At 31.7% G+C, this 14,162-nt stretch overlaps 1 long non-coding RNA gene across 1 annotated transcript in view; it reads right to left on the bottom strand.

The window, feature by feature from the left end:
* Nucleotides 1-6,509: 6,509 nt before the first annotated feature.
* LOC149241439 (uncharacterized) overlaps nucleotides 6,510-14,162 on the bottom strand; it is a 175,436-nt gene continuing 167,783 nt past the window's right edge. The window contains exon 4 of the long non-coding RNA XR_016245628.1: nucleotides 6,510-7,624. This is a non-coding gene — a long non-coding RNA (uncharacterized LOC149241439). The remainder of the gene's footprint in view (nucleotides 7,625-14,162) is intronic.

Raw genomic sequence — 14,162 nt, 5'->3', positions numbered from 1 at the left:
CACTAATTTACAACACAATGAGCCTATCAGGTTACATCCAATCATGGATGTCCCACATTGGAAAGTGTTTATGACCACTTTCTAAACGTGTTTGACCCACTTACTATGATTTGTAGATGATTGCTTTAGGTTCAAGAGTATAAGGCCAGTCTTTTCAATGACAAGTTACAAGTCTACCAATTTTCTCAATTTACCAAAAATACAAAATTCTTACATATTAAATGCTCCTAAAAAAAAATTTTGAATATAAAGAAAAAGTGAAAAAAAAAAAAAAAAAAAAACATAAAAAATCATATCATATGATATAGGAACTACATTAAGATCTCAATAGTTTTTCTTATCAATGTGTCATGGATTTAATAGTTTTTTGAAAGAGCTTGCTTGTGGCTAGGAAGATGTGTAAAAAATTGTACTCAATTGAAATTGGCACCATAGTTAAAAAATACTAATATTAAATAAAATATTTCAATATCCACCTTAAATAGAATAATTATATATTAATTTTATTTTGAATACGTCTAATAATTAAAAACATGTGTTTCCTCTAAAAAAATCTTAAATTCAAATCAAAATAAAATAAAATATGTACACCTCCCTAAATTTTAATAATCCTTACAAAATTAAAATAAATATTTATTTAGTCCTAAAATTTTAAACATAAATCCTAAATAAAACATAAAATTAAAAACAAAAAAAATTGACATATAATACATTTATCGTAATTATTTCTAATCTACATGCCATATACATGCATAAGACTATTTTTTACTTCACAAAATAAGTGTTCACCCATATAGATTTGGTAAATAAACCTTTCCATATATCTTTTAAAAAATCCAACCCAATAATTATCTTCATTACATTTAAATATACTTTTAAAATATCCAATCCAAAAAGTCTTTGCCCCCAAATCATCGTATTAATGATAAAAAAATAGGCTCTAAAGAAAAATGCATTTCCAAACATCTCCCATTGACATTCGGGAGTGGAAGATGATATAAAACACAATAAAGTATAAACAATTTGCCCATATAAACTTGAAACCTTTTTAAAAAAAATTAATGGAAAACCTTCGTGTTTTAAGTTTCCCCTTACATTACCATATAAGTAACTTGGTACGAGTGGACGACAATTACGGCTTCAACCAATGTACTGTAATCATCATCTAAATAGGTTGTCGGCCTAGATGTAGACCTAACTAGGGCTACCTGTAGATTGCTAATTGCTTTCCTTGCATTTTAGGATTTCTTTTAAAGGTTCAAGCCCAAGAGTAACATTGCAATTCCAAACCACTTTACTTTGCCAACGGAATTACTAAATTCGAACTTCATTTATGTTTGATTTGGGGACACATTTATAATAATGAGGATCACGAATTTTCGTTACCTTTTGATAGCTAGATTAATTAGATCCCTCCGGATGATATTTCCTCTCAGATTAAATCGCCTTCGCAGATGATATGGGATTTTGTCCTTATTGGGTGGGTTGCAGGGGATCCATTTGATGTATTTTATTTTGTTTCTTCGGGAGGGAATCCACTTGATGTATTTTATTTTCTTTCTTCGGGCTTGTAACATACTTTATCAATTTATTGTCTAAGGCTCACTAACAAATCTCGTTCATATCAATTTTTTTTCGTCAGTGCTATCGATTGATTTCTATAGCTAAATATTGTGATATTGGTTTTATGTTTTATTTTTATTTTTTATAAAATTAATAATTTTTAAATATCAAATCAAAAAATATGTTGTATACTTAAATAAATACAACATACTTAAATAAATCATAATAAAATTTATGTAAATATTAATATTTTAATAAATCATAAGTTTTTTTAAAATGTTAATCATTCTAACTAAACAGAACATTATAATATCTGAATTGAACACCATATTATGGTATTAAACTTTTAACATTTCAACTTACTCTAATTTTATAATTTCTCTTATAACTCTATTATTACTATTATATCTATAATTATAATATTAATATTATAATGATCTTCAATCTTTATATTATTATAAATTTTATATTAATTTTATTATATATTATCTTCAAAATACAATATCTTTATATTATAATTTTTTAAAATCTATCTTTAATGTAATTTTTATATTATTTATAATCTAAATAATTATATAATGCTGATAATCTAAATTAATTAGTAAAAAATTAATGTTTATAATGTTTATACTTTTAAATTTGAATATATATATATATATATATATAATTATAATTATAATTATTATTTATTGAATTTTATTTTTTATTTATATTTAGAAATTTTATTTATAAAATAAAATTTCAATCAATTTCTTCATGATAATGTATCTTAATAATTAGTACAAAACATTTATATGGAGATTTATTTTCACAAAAATGTCAAATCTAAAAACACATTTAAAATGTAAAAATAAATAAAATAAATTTGTAAATTGAATAAACAATTTATTCATGAGATTAACTGAATTGAATTGATTATGATAAATTAAATTTGAAATCAACTTAACTATTTTTATTTTTGACAATGTTCTTTGAATATGTGATATAAATTAAAATTTTGTAACCATTTAAATTACATCCTTGAAAATTTCTGTGAGCTTTATTCAAATTTTGTACATCTTATAAGTACTTTAACAATACACAACATAAAAAATTTCAAAAAAACTCCAAACTTTATTTTAGGAAGATTTTAATAATTTTACTTTATCAATATATTATGAATTTAAATAATTTTTTTTAATTTAAATTAAACTAACCACTTCTACTTATGTTGTAAAACTAACTAGGATAGCTTAGCCTATAAATTGCTATTTATCTCCCCAATATTCCAGGATGCCTTTTAAAAAAACGAAGCTGGATGGTCTCGGAAAATAAAAAAAACATGCAATTACAAAACCCACCCTCCGATTGACGCACGAGAGTGGAAGATGATAACAAAACCCTCCGAATGTTTATAATTGTTTTATTTATAAAATTAAACATTCGCAGTGATGACAAGGCGCGATGGTTGCCCATTAATTTCAACAACACTCTGGTGCATATCAAATAGGTCTTTGGCAGTACTGGCATTATAGTTCTATTGGTCCATTTGCATGCTTTGGTATACTCATATTGGTGGAAGGCCTTTTAGAATGCTTCCTGAGAACATTGTAATAAGGACTAAACTTAAAACATGTCGAATATATATATATATATATATATATATTTTAATGGGATGAAATTCAAATATACTAGGTTCACATTTAAGCCTTTAAAATACATAAAGAATTCAAGTTTTTTCTTTTAAATGGTTTATATTAACCAAACTTATTAGGAATGAAATTGCATAATTCTATAACATATTGCAGAGTTAAATAATAATGGATTTTGTTTTTTAATATTAATCGATTTTTGTAACAAAATAAAACATTATATTTGTATTCAGGTATTATAACATATTGCAGTGTTAAATAATAATGGATTTTGTTTATATTTGTATTCAGGTATTATAACATATTGCAGTGTTAAATAATAATGGATTTTGTTTTTTATTATTAGTTGATTTTTTAACAAAATAAAACATTATTTTTGAGATACTAAAGTTTTAGATAACACTAACAAAAATAAAAATATCTTTAGTTGATATTGTTCGAATTTTACTTTTGAACCTATCTATATTTTATTATATTTATAATTTTATTTTCAATATTATTATATTATTTAATTTTTATATTATTATTATAAAGTTAAATTATAAAATATATATTATTTTTATTATAAAAATATTATTTTTATAATAATATAATATAATATTATAAAATTATTATTTTTTAATAATATGATGTAACATCGCCAATACCACCTACCATTTAGGACACTACCACCGGTAAAGCAACAAGAGATGTGAGCATGTAACTTTTTTCTTTTATTTACTTTACATTTTCATGGTTGGCCAGGTTTTTAATTTATCATTATTAAGTTATTTTTATTTTTATTTTTGGATTTTTCTTATTTATATTTGTAAGTTATTTTTTTATCATATTTTTTTGATGATAAATAATTAATTTTAATGATTAATAAAATGATTTATCTAATTATATTTTAAAATAAAAGTTTTAGAATTTTAATTTAATTATCAATAATTATTAGGAGGATGGCAGGGATTTAACTTTCATAAAATATTTTAGAATATTAATAATAGTATAAAATAAATCAAACGTTGAGATTTATCTCCCAAGTAGTTATGCGATTATTTTTTCTTCTCATTAAATTGATAGTTAAAATTAGCCTAGATATATCTTCACTCGAGTCTACCAAAAACCTAGAATGATCAAATATCTTTCACTCTAAAAGATGTTTGCATCTCAAGATATTTGATCCCTCTATGAGATTGATAGATTCAGAGTTAAAATGGATCTATACTAGTTTAATTTCACCCTTTAAATAGGCTATATTCCACATGAATACCATGGTCCATACCATAGATGAATACCACAAGGTTATTTTTATTTCAACATTATTTTTTATCGAGTAAAATATTTTCACATAAAATTATTTTTATTTTAGAGTTAAACATTACATTACAACATCCCTCTCAAACTAAATCAAAAAGTATTCCTTATCACAAAATATTATATAAATAAGTGTCATATAAATTAAATAATAATTTTTTAAATATATAATAATAAGTCATAATATTAAATCATAATCATAATAATTGAAACAGCACATTAACTTTTCATCATTGCATTGTCAAGCAACGCCAATGTCGTGAGTTTTGTTACATAGTGAGTTATTAACACACACTTCTTAATAAATTAATAAATAATCTAACTATAGTTTAGAACACCCATAGAGGTACCTCTTCCCGAAGAGCCACCAAGTGTATATAATTAGTATTATGACATTAAGATGTCGTACTTATGGTTCAAAACATGCACCAATGTAGTCTTAAACAAAACATTAGTAGCATTAATTGTTTAAAATTTTATATATAATCATCAATATAGCTCAGCCAATTTTGCAGCATATTACTTACACAGGTGAAACTAGTTATGACTGCATGTGACACCATCCCTAAATGTACTTTGCTTCCCAAAAAAGATAGAAAAATCAAAACATCGTTATTTTTTTCCAACTTGACCTTGACACACAGTTCAAAACCCTGCCACTAAAAGTTTATATCAAACTTCCATTATAACCATCAAACTTCCAGTATATCTAACTTCATTTATTTATAGTTTCGTTTGGAATACAATACGACTATAAACATGTATTAAATGATTTCCCTAGTCGTTAACAGTGATGACAAGGGAGGATCATTGTCAACTAATTTAAAAATTGAGCCCCTTATCGTACATGCCTTGACGCCTTAAAAATTGATCCACCTTTGTGTACGCAACAAACTTTGTTCTGTGGATGGTGTGGAGATCCACATTCGTGCCAATTTGTATTATTTCACTGGTTCTCAAATGTTACACAGCAGTAGTTCTCAAATGCAGGGTTATGTTACGCTGTCTTGGATATAAGATATTTTTATATTTCATAAAGATAGTTTAAATAGTGTTTTTTTAAAAGTTTTGCATATTTTATAATAATGTGATATTTTTATGTTTGATAAAGAAAGTTTAAATAGTATACTTCCAAAGTTTTGCCTATTTTATAATTAATTTTGTTTGAAAATTAGGTTTAAAAGTATTAAAATTGGATATTTGAGCTATTGATTTTATATAATCGGATTGTTTTCGAGGTTTTTAATTTATTTATATATTTAATAATGAAATTTAAACAACACAAAATTACAATCTTATTCATAAATGTATTGTTAAATTTTAATTAAAATGTAGAATAATTTTATTATTTAAATCCGATATTTAGTATCAATAATATTAATTATTTATTCATATATATGAAATTGTCATAATCCAAAAATCAATGTCAAAGAAATAGGGACATTTCAATAACCACACCATGTACCTTTTTCATTTTTACAAAATCCCTCTCAAGGTGAAACTAAGTTAAGTTGTGTTGGGTTCATCCTTGTATAATTATCAAATTACCTATTATATTTTAAAATTAGAGTTAAATAGGGTTTTGTGGATATTTTATTGTAAAAACAATAATCTTACATTTAAACATTTTTGAGTTAAATAGGGTTTTGTGGATATTTTATTGTAAAAACAATAATCTTACATTTAAACATTTTTGTCTCAAATAATAAAGGCAATCTTATTGGTCTTTTAAACCTATTCAAAACCATGTGCTCACCCACTAGAGGAACATTCCTTAATGGTCATAGCTACACACAAGCACATTACTTTTAATATGATGTAATGGTAGTGAAGTTGGCTTAGGTTTTTGTTGAAACCAGACGTCTTTGTAATATACCAAAACTAAAATGTACCAGTGCAATTCAACAAGAATTAAAAATTTTCCATGACAACTTTCTTCGAACACTTAGTGCACAATTTTTGCGTCAAAATTTTTGAAGGTGAAATAACAAACTCATGCAACAGAGATGTGCAAGGGTCAAAATATAGATTTTATTAGACTGATGAGAATATTTTCAGGGCACCAATAGCCTGTTTAACCTGCCTTATGGATCTGGCAAATTAATGGATTAATCTCGGCCTGTAAGAGGACTGATCTAGGGCCAAATAGAGACTTTGGTATCTTGAGCAAACAACCTTCAGAAATTGATAAACTCGTCCCTCTTAAACAATTTGGATCTTCTGAGATTAAATCAGCCTCTTCAAAATATGACTAATCCTTGGTGAACTCGGCCCTTCAGTAGATAAATCTATCCTCAAACGATTCTGGAAAAGATAAACAAATTTCATACCCCAACCTTTACGATCTCGGCCTCTCAACAATTGCTATCGGTCCTCTAAGAAAGTGTCCTCTGCCTTCAAGGAGATAGGCTCTCGACCCCTTCAGAAAACACAGGTTTGATCTGTCAATATGGATAGAATACGGCATCTAGGAGAAGATTAATTTCGACCTCCTTGGTACCTGATTCTTCAACAATCTTGGTCCCTCTCTGGAATGTGAATACAACCTCAGGAATGGTTAGCCTGACAGAGAGAAATGGATCTCTGGATAGAGTGTTGACTCAGGAATTTCGTCCTCTTGTTACAGGGCAATGGTATAACCTCCAGATGAGGAAAACGATGACAACAATATTTACCTAAGTGTTATAGGTTAATGGTATAACCTCCAGAGGATGAAAATGATGCCATAAATCTATTCCAAGTGTTGACCACCAAATGTATAATTCGGCCCACAATCAATGAGCTCGTCCACCTGAAAACAATAATGAGTTTCTATTCTCCCAAAGATGATGGACCAGATCTGACAAAAGGGAAACTCAGCGTGTTAAGCCAAATGGAATTCGGCCTCCAAACAAAAAAGGAAACTCGACCTCCAGACACAAGCAATTTGGCCCTCAAAACCAGTGTAACTCGGCCCTTCAGTAATGGCAAACTCGGCCTCAGTAGAAGATGAATTTCGGCCTTCAAATAATGAATCTGAGCTTCTGATAGATGGACAATTTCACCTCTCAGATATGCATTTGGCCCTGAAGATTGAATAATAAATATCTGCGTCTTGAACAATGCTCAACCACCAACAATAACTCGTCCTCCTGCAAAAACTTCAGAAGATCACTTGTGATTAACACAATAATAGGCCAACTAGGGCGGCTATGGAGAATTACTGAAATTGACAAAGTATTAGCTAGAATGATTATAGAAGATCACAGAAAGTAGTTCGTGAAACCCTGGAGCTGAATTAGCTTGAGCTCCAAACCAATCACAACAAGAGACCACAACCAATCACAACAAGAGACCACAAGATAGAACGATGAGAAAATGACTTCCTTTCTCATTTTATAAGATTTTGTCGAGCCTTTCATTTTATTTTATTGATAAATTACTTTTGTCTTTTGTTTATAATAATAATAATAATTTTGCCTATTTATTAATAATAATAATCTCAAGAAATTGGACGAACTCCTTAGTCACCTTAACAATTTCCCTTTTTCTTTCTAGCCTAATGGAGACAATTAGGCAAGTGAGAATGCTTACCTCTATGCTCAAGAAATCGGGGACATTACACTCTTCACCCAAATTAATAGAGGCAAGCTTGCGACTCTTCTAAGCTTGTTTCACATTCTGTGTGTGTTGAGTGAAATCATTCTTTGAGGTTTGTGGTGCCCACCAACATATCACTTTTAAAGTGACATATTAATGGAGTAGATTTGGGCATATGTTGTAAAAGCATTGATTTCATGTTTGAACATCTTCTCTACAAATAATAAGGGCAAGCTAAGCTTACAAATATTCACAACTCATTCTAGAGCTTGGGTAAATGCAATCTAAGCTTATAAATCTTCTCATCCCATTCTAGAGCCTGGGTATGTTGAGTGACAAATTGTTCCTCAATGGTTGTAGGTAGCCATTAGCGCACGACTTTTAAAGTAACACTGTTAGTGGAATTGGTAGGGCCTTTTATTGCAAAAACATAGATATTATGTTTGAACATTTCCACCCATACTAATTGATGCTAGCTTGTATACCTTAAGTGACACATCATTCCATTAAGGGTTGTAGTCGATTGCCAACAAGTCACTTTTAAAGCAATGTGCTAGTGGAGTTGGTTCAAATCTTTATTCTAAAAGCATTGATCTCATGATTGAATCTCTCTACCCCAAATAATACAATAGAGCTTGTATTGCTTTTGAGCCTATTATAAAGTGTGTTTACTTCGAATGAAAAACGATTCCTTTAGGGATACTGTCAATGGCTAGCACATCACTTTTAAATTAATGTATTGGCAAAGTTGCTTGTAACCTTGGTTGATTGATCTCATGTTCAAACCTCTCCACCTTGAATCATAGGACCAAGCTTACAGATCTTCTAAGCCCATGCATGCATTGAATGATAGACAATTCCTCAAAGGTTGTAGTTCATTGCTAACTCATTACTTTTAAAGTGAAGCGTTGGCAAAATTGGTTGGAGCCTTTGTTGTAAAAACATTGAACTCATGTTTGAACCTCTTCACAATGGATTACTATGGAAATTTTTTTACTCTTCTATGCTTGTTCTAGATCGTGCATATGTTGAGTCACATACTATTCCCTAAGGATTATAGTAGGTCACTATCACAACACTTTTAAAGTGATGGTTTGGTAGAGTTGGTTGGGGCCTTTATTTTAAAAATATTCATTACACATTTGGATGTCTCTAACTTGAATAATAAGAGCAAGCTTGTGGCTCTTTTGAGCTCGTTCATAGATTGTGCATGGATTGAGTGACTAATCATTCCTCAAGGGTTGTCGCTGGAGGCCAACACATCACCTTTAAAGTGATGTGTTGACAAAGTTGGTTGGGTCATTTGTTGTGAAAACATTAATAAATCTTGTGTTTTAACCTATTTTCCTCAAATAGTAACTTAGGAAATCATGATACACTTTGGAGCTTGTTCTAGATCATGAGTGTCTCGAGTCATATAACATTCCACAACCATTGGTAGAGTTGGTTGGGGCCTTTATTGTAAATTCATTGAACTCACATTCCACTATCTCCACCCATATAATTGGGGAAATCTTGTGCTGCTTCTAATCCCATTCTAGTCCATGTGTTTATTCACTGACATACCATTCCTCAAGGTTTGTAGCAGAATGATGGCATACCACTTTTAAAGTTTTGTGTGTAAGAAAAGTTAGTGGGGACCTTTGTTTTAGAAACATTGATCTTTTTGAATTTCTCCACTCCAAATAATGATGGGAAGCATGAGACTCTTCTAAGCCCATTCTAGACCGTGCATATGTTTTGGCCTTTGTTGTCAAAATATTTATCTCTGTTTGGAACCTCTTTGTCCTGGCTAATATGGGAAAAATTGTCACTATTCTAAGCTTTTTCAAACCATGTGTCCACTAAGAAATAGATTGTTCCTCAAGAATTGTAGACAACTACCACCAAGTCATCGTTAAAATGATGTTTCACTGGAATTGATTGGGGCCTTTGTTTTATAAACATTCATTGCGCATTTGAATGTCTCTAACTTGATACTAGGGGCAAGCTTGTGGCTCTTTTGGTCCTGTTCTAGATCATGCATGGATCGAGTGACAAATTGTTTCTAAAAAGTTGTATCTGGAGGCCAACACATCACCTTTAAAGTGATGTGTTGACAAAGTTGGTTGGGGCCTTTGTTGTGAAAACATTAATCTCATGTTTGAACTTATTTGCCTCACATAATAGCTTAGGAAATCATGATGTTGTTGTTTGGAGCTTGTTCTAGATCATGAGTACCTTGAGCCATAGATGATTCCTCGATTGTTAGTAGAGTTGGTTGGGGCCTTTGTTGTAGATTCATTGAACTCACATTCCACTATCTCCACCCAATATAATTGGGGAAATCTTGCGGTGCTTCTAATCTCATTCTAGTCCATGTGTGTGTCAAATGACATACCATTCCTCAATGGTTGTAGTAGAATGATAGCATGCCACTTTTAAAGTTGTGTGTTAGAAAAGTTAGTGGGGATGCTTGTTTTAAAACATTGATCTTATTGAATTTCTCCACCCCGAAAAATGGTGGTAAGTGTGAGATGCTTCTAAACCCATTCTAGACCATGCATATATTTTGGACTCTATTGTCAAAACATTGATCTTCTCTTCAAGCCTCTTTGTCCTAGATATTATGGGTGAGCTTGTCACTATTCTAACCTTGTTTAGACCATGTGTCCACTAAGAGATAGATTGTTCCTCAAGGATTGTAGACAACTACCACCAAGTCATTGATGTTTTAGTGGAGTTGGTTAGGGCCTTTGTTTTAAAAACATTCATTACACATTTTAATGTTTCTAACTCAAATAATAGGGGCAAGATTGTGGCGCTTTTCATTCTATTCTAGATCGTGCGTGGATTGAGTGACAAATCATTCCTCAAAAGTTGCAGCTCGAGGTCAACACATCACATCTAAAGTGATGTGTTGGCAAAGTTGGTTGGAGCCTTTCTTGTGAAGACATTAATCTCATGTTTGAACCTATTTGCATCAAATAATAACTTAGGAAATCATGCTACCCTTTGGAGCTTGTTCTAGATCATGACTTCCTTGAGTCATAGATGATTCCTCAACCGTTGGCAGAGTTGGTTAGGGCTTTTGTTGTAAATTCATTGAACTCATACTCCACAGTCTCCACCTTATATAATTGGGGCAATCTTGTGGCGCTTCTAATCTCATTCTAGTCCATTTGTGTATTTATGACATACCATTCCTCAAAGGTTGTAGTAAAATGATAACTGGCCACTTTTAAAGTTGTGTTAGCAAAGTTAGTGGGGATGTTTGTTTGAGAAACATTGATCTTATTGAATTTCTCCACCCCAAATAATGGTGGTAAGTGTGAGACTCTTCAAAGCCAGTTCTAGACCATGGATATTTAAAGTCTTTCCTCAAAACTCTTTCTACTTCTCCAACATATATAAAAATGCATTGTTATATCTTTTTATGTTCTCCCCGGACTAATGCCCAGGGCACTCTACTTTCCTCAGCACCAAGTCACGTGATAACTCTGTTCCTTCACCTTTTAAATTCGTCCACTCTATCTGCAAACTTTATCATGGCTCACCATACCCAGATCTGTAAAGCTTCATATGCCAACGCAATCTGTTTTATCATACCACATTTGGGAACAACTCAAGAGTGATGTCATACTGTTTGGTGTATTTTGCTAGGCATATTTTTCACAGTCGAACTTGAAGACAGGGGTCTATTGTTTCAACAGGACGAACTGCCGTAGGTGCCCTTCTTCTATAATCTGATCACAGTTACTTGTAGCATGCCTTCAGAACTACTATATAATGACTAGAATATCCCAAGGCTATTCCAGAAAAGTCATGCTAAACACCACAAATGTAACAGTTTCAGCTCAAACCTCAATCATCTAATGTTAAAATAAATTGTTTGATCCTTATCTCAGACAACACATTGATAACCCTGTCCAAATTCACAGATTTAGGACACAGTGATGAAGTCAATGTGTGTTATTTACCACTAGTACTAAGGTCAGCATTCAAACAACTTATAAATGTAAATACTGTTTCACTTCTGACATTTGTATTGTGCGTTAAGATCTCAACAAAAACAAATTCCTGTTCTTTCTACTAGTCCAAGCAAATGCCCTTTCTGTCTTGTTGAATGAATTCACACAGATTTATGTAGTCCCTTGTATGGAGATTTTAGTCTTTGCTCAAATATCTAAAAAGAATCCAGTTTCCTTGCCCATATTTACAAGAACTAGTGGATGTCGTTCTTAGCTTTTGGAATCTTGTTTTCCATGTCACGAAGGATATCAGAATCTTGTGTCCTTGAATTCATGATGGACATGCTCACAGTGATGAAAGGAAGAAGTATTTGTCACTGAAGATCAAACGTCAGGTCTCTCCCTTTTCACTTTCGTTCTTCAACCATGTTGTAGAAGTCCTTTCTTTTCCAAAGTTACCCCACATTGGTAGCTAACAGCTATCCCCAACTTGGGGACAAGTGTCCTCCTTGGGCATTTGAGGGCCCCATCATCTCACCACAAAAATTGCCTTCACAAACTATGCTTCAACATGGGGTTGCTAACATGAAGTCCGTAATCCAATGAAACCACCTCAACATCTCTAAGCTGGAATGACCGTTTCCACTATTCTTCATGATCAAGTAGAACAAGACAACATCAACATTTGGAAGATTATATGTTGTAGCTGTTAGCTTACTTACAAATCTGGGCACTTTTCTATCAAGAGAATGCTGAGGATTGTGGTCATTTGAGTTGTTGAAAGATTCCTTAGCCCAATTTTGGGAAGACTGCTGTGGAGAAAGTTGTTCAATAAGAACTCTTGTAATGTTGTTCCAATATTTACATTAAGGAGCTCCAACAGTTTACCAAGGTCATAATGACTTTGAGACATATCCATAGAAAATAAAAAAAGTATACTTCATCTCCCAGCCTGCCCTGTCAACATTCAAACATGGCTTGTCAGACCTGCATGTTAAGACATTGAATGTTGGGGTGTCACACAAGGTCAAAGAGTGCCTCCACTGTTCCTTATTTAGAGTTTGTAAGTTAGCTACCAAGAATCCAAGCTCCATAAATAATCTTTCACTAACGGCACCTTCCAAATGCTCACAGGTTTCATTGCAACAACCTTTGGTTGGGGAAGCACTACTAGAAGTTATAGGTTCCAAATGCCATGAACTTTCTCCTTCACAATGATCCAAGTGGTCCTGTATGAGAATTTCATTGTGACCATCAATCTCCAAATGATCTTCTTGGTCACGTCCACACAACCCCTTATCTGCATCTTACAAATTTGAATGTCTTTGCCTTGTAGAAGATAAGATCCACAACTTTTGGGATTATTTTCCTTGCGTGCTGTCCAGCATGGAAGTTCAATATTATGATTATCATCCTCAAGGAAATCATCAAAAGGAAGGACCTTCATGAGGCAAATTTCTAGTGGAATTTGGCTCGTTCTTTTCACTATTATAGATGTCATAAATAAGGTTGCTTTTATCATATTTGTCATTAGGATCATCCCATATCTCGAGGGTCATCAAAGATCGGTGGTTTATCAAAGTAGACCATATATAATCTTCCTGTGCTTCACCGAAGATACCAATCCAGATGCATGCATGTGTCAGAATTATTGTGGTATTCTTTTCTCAGATATACATTGTTTTGTCCTTCAAATTCTTAGCACAATCCTTCCTCTGGAATATACTCATATTTTTTAATTTCCTGGACAGCAAACCCATCATAAGATCTGGAATATTGGTTGAATGACTGAAATTTTTCTTTCATGCTTGCATCATCTTCAGAGGATGCCATGAAAGCTTCTTCTTTTATGACTACTTCATTATCATCACTTGATTTCTGATGAATACCAGGGGGGTTTTCTTGCTGTAGGATTGTGGTATCTCGATTCTCTTCTTCCACAATGGCCTTGTTATTTTCAAGAAAACTTTCAACCCCTGTTTTAAAGTAGTACCTTCTTATGTAACCTGTTCATGGAATCTGCCAGAGGAGCATCACTGCTAACGTGCTTACCTCAGATAAAAATAACAATGGGCTGATATTCTGGCAGAAAATCATGTACACAATCCCGATTTGAGGGAACCTCAAGGCTCTCTTTCAG

Source organism: Pinus tabuliformis, chromosome 8, assembly GCF_031772625.1.
Source record: "Pinus tabuliformis cultivar Carrire ecotype Pingquan chromosome 8, CPIR1, whole genome shotgun sequence".
Lineage (NCBI taxonomy): Eukaryota > Viridiplantae > Streptophyta > Pinopsida > Pinales > Pinaceae > Pinus > Pinus tabuliformis.
Note: the sequence above shows the minus strand (reverse complement) of the source record. Positions and strands in the feature narration are given on the sequence as shown.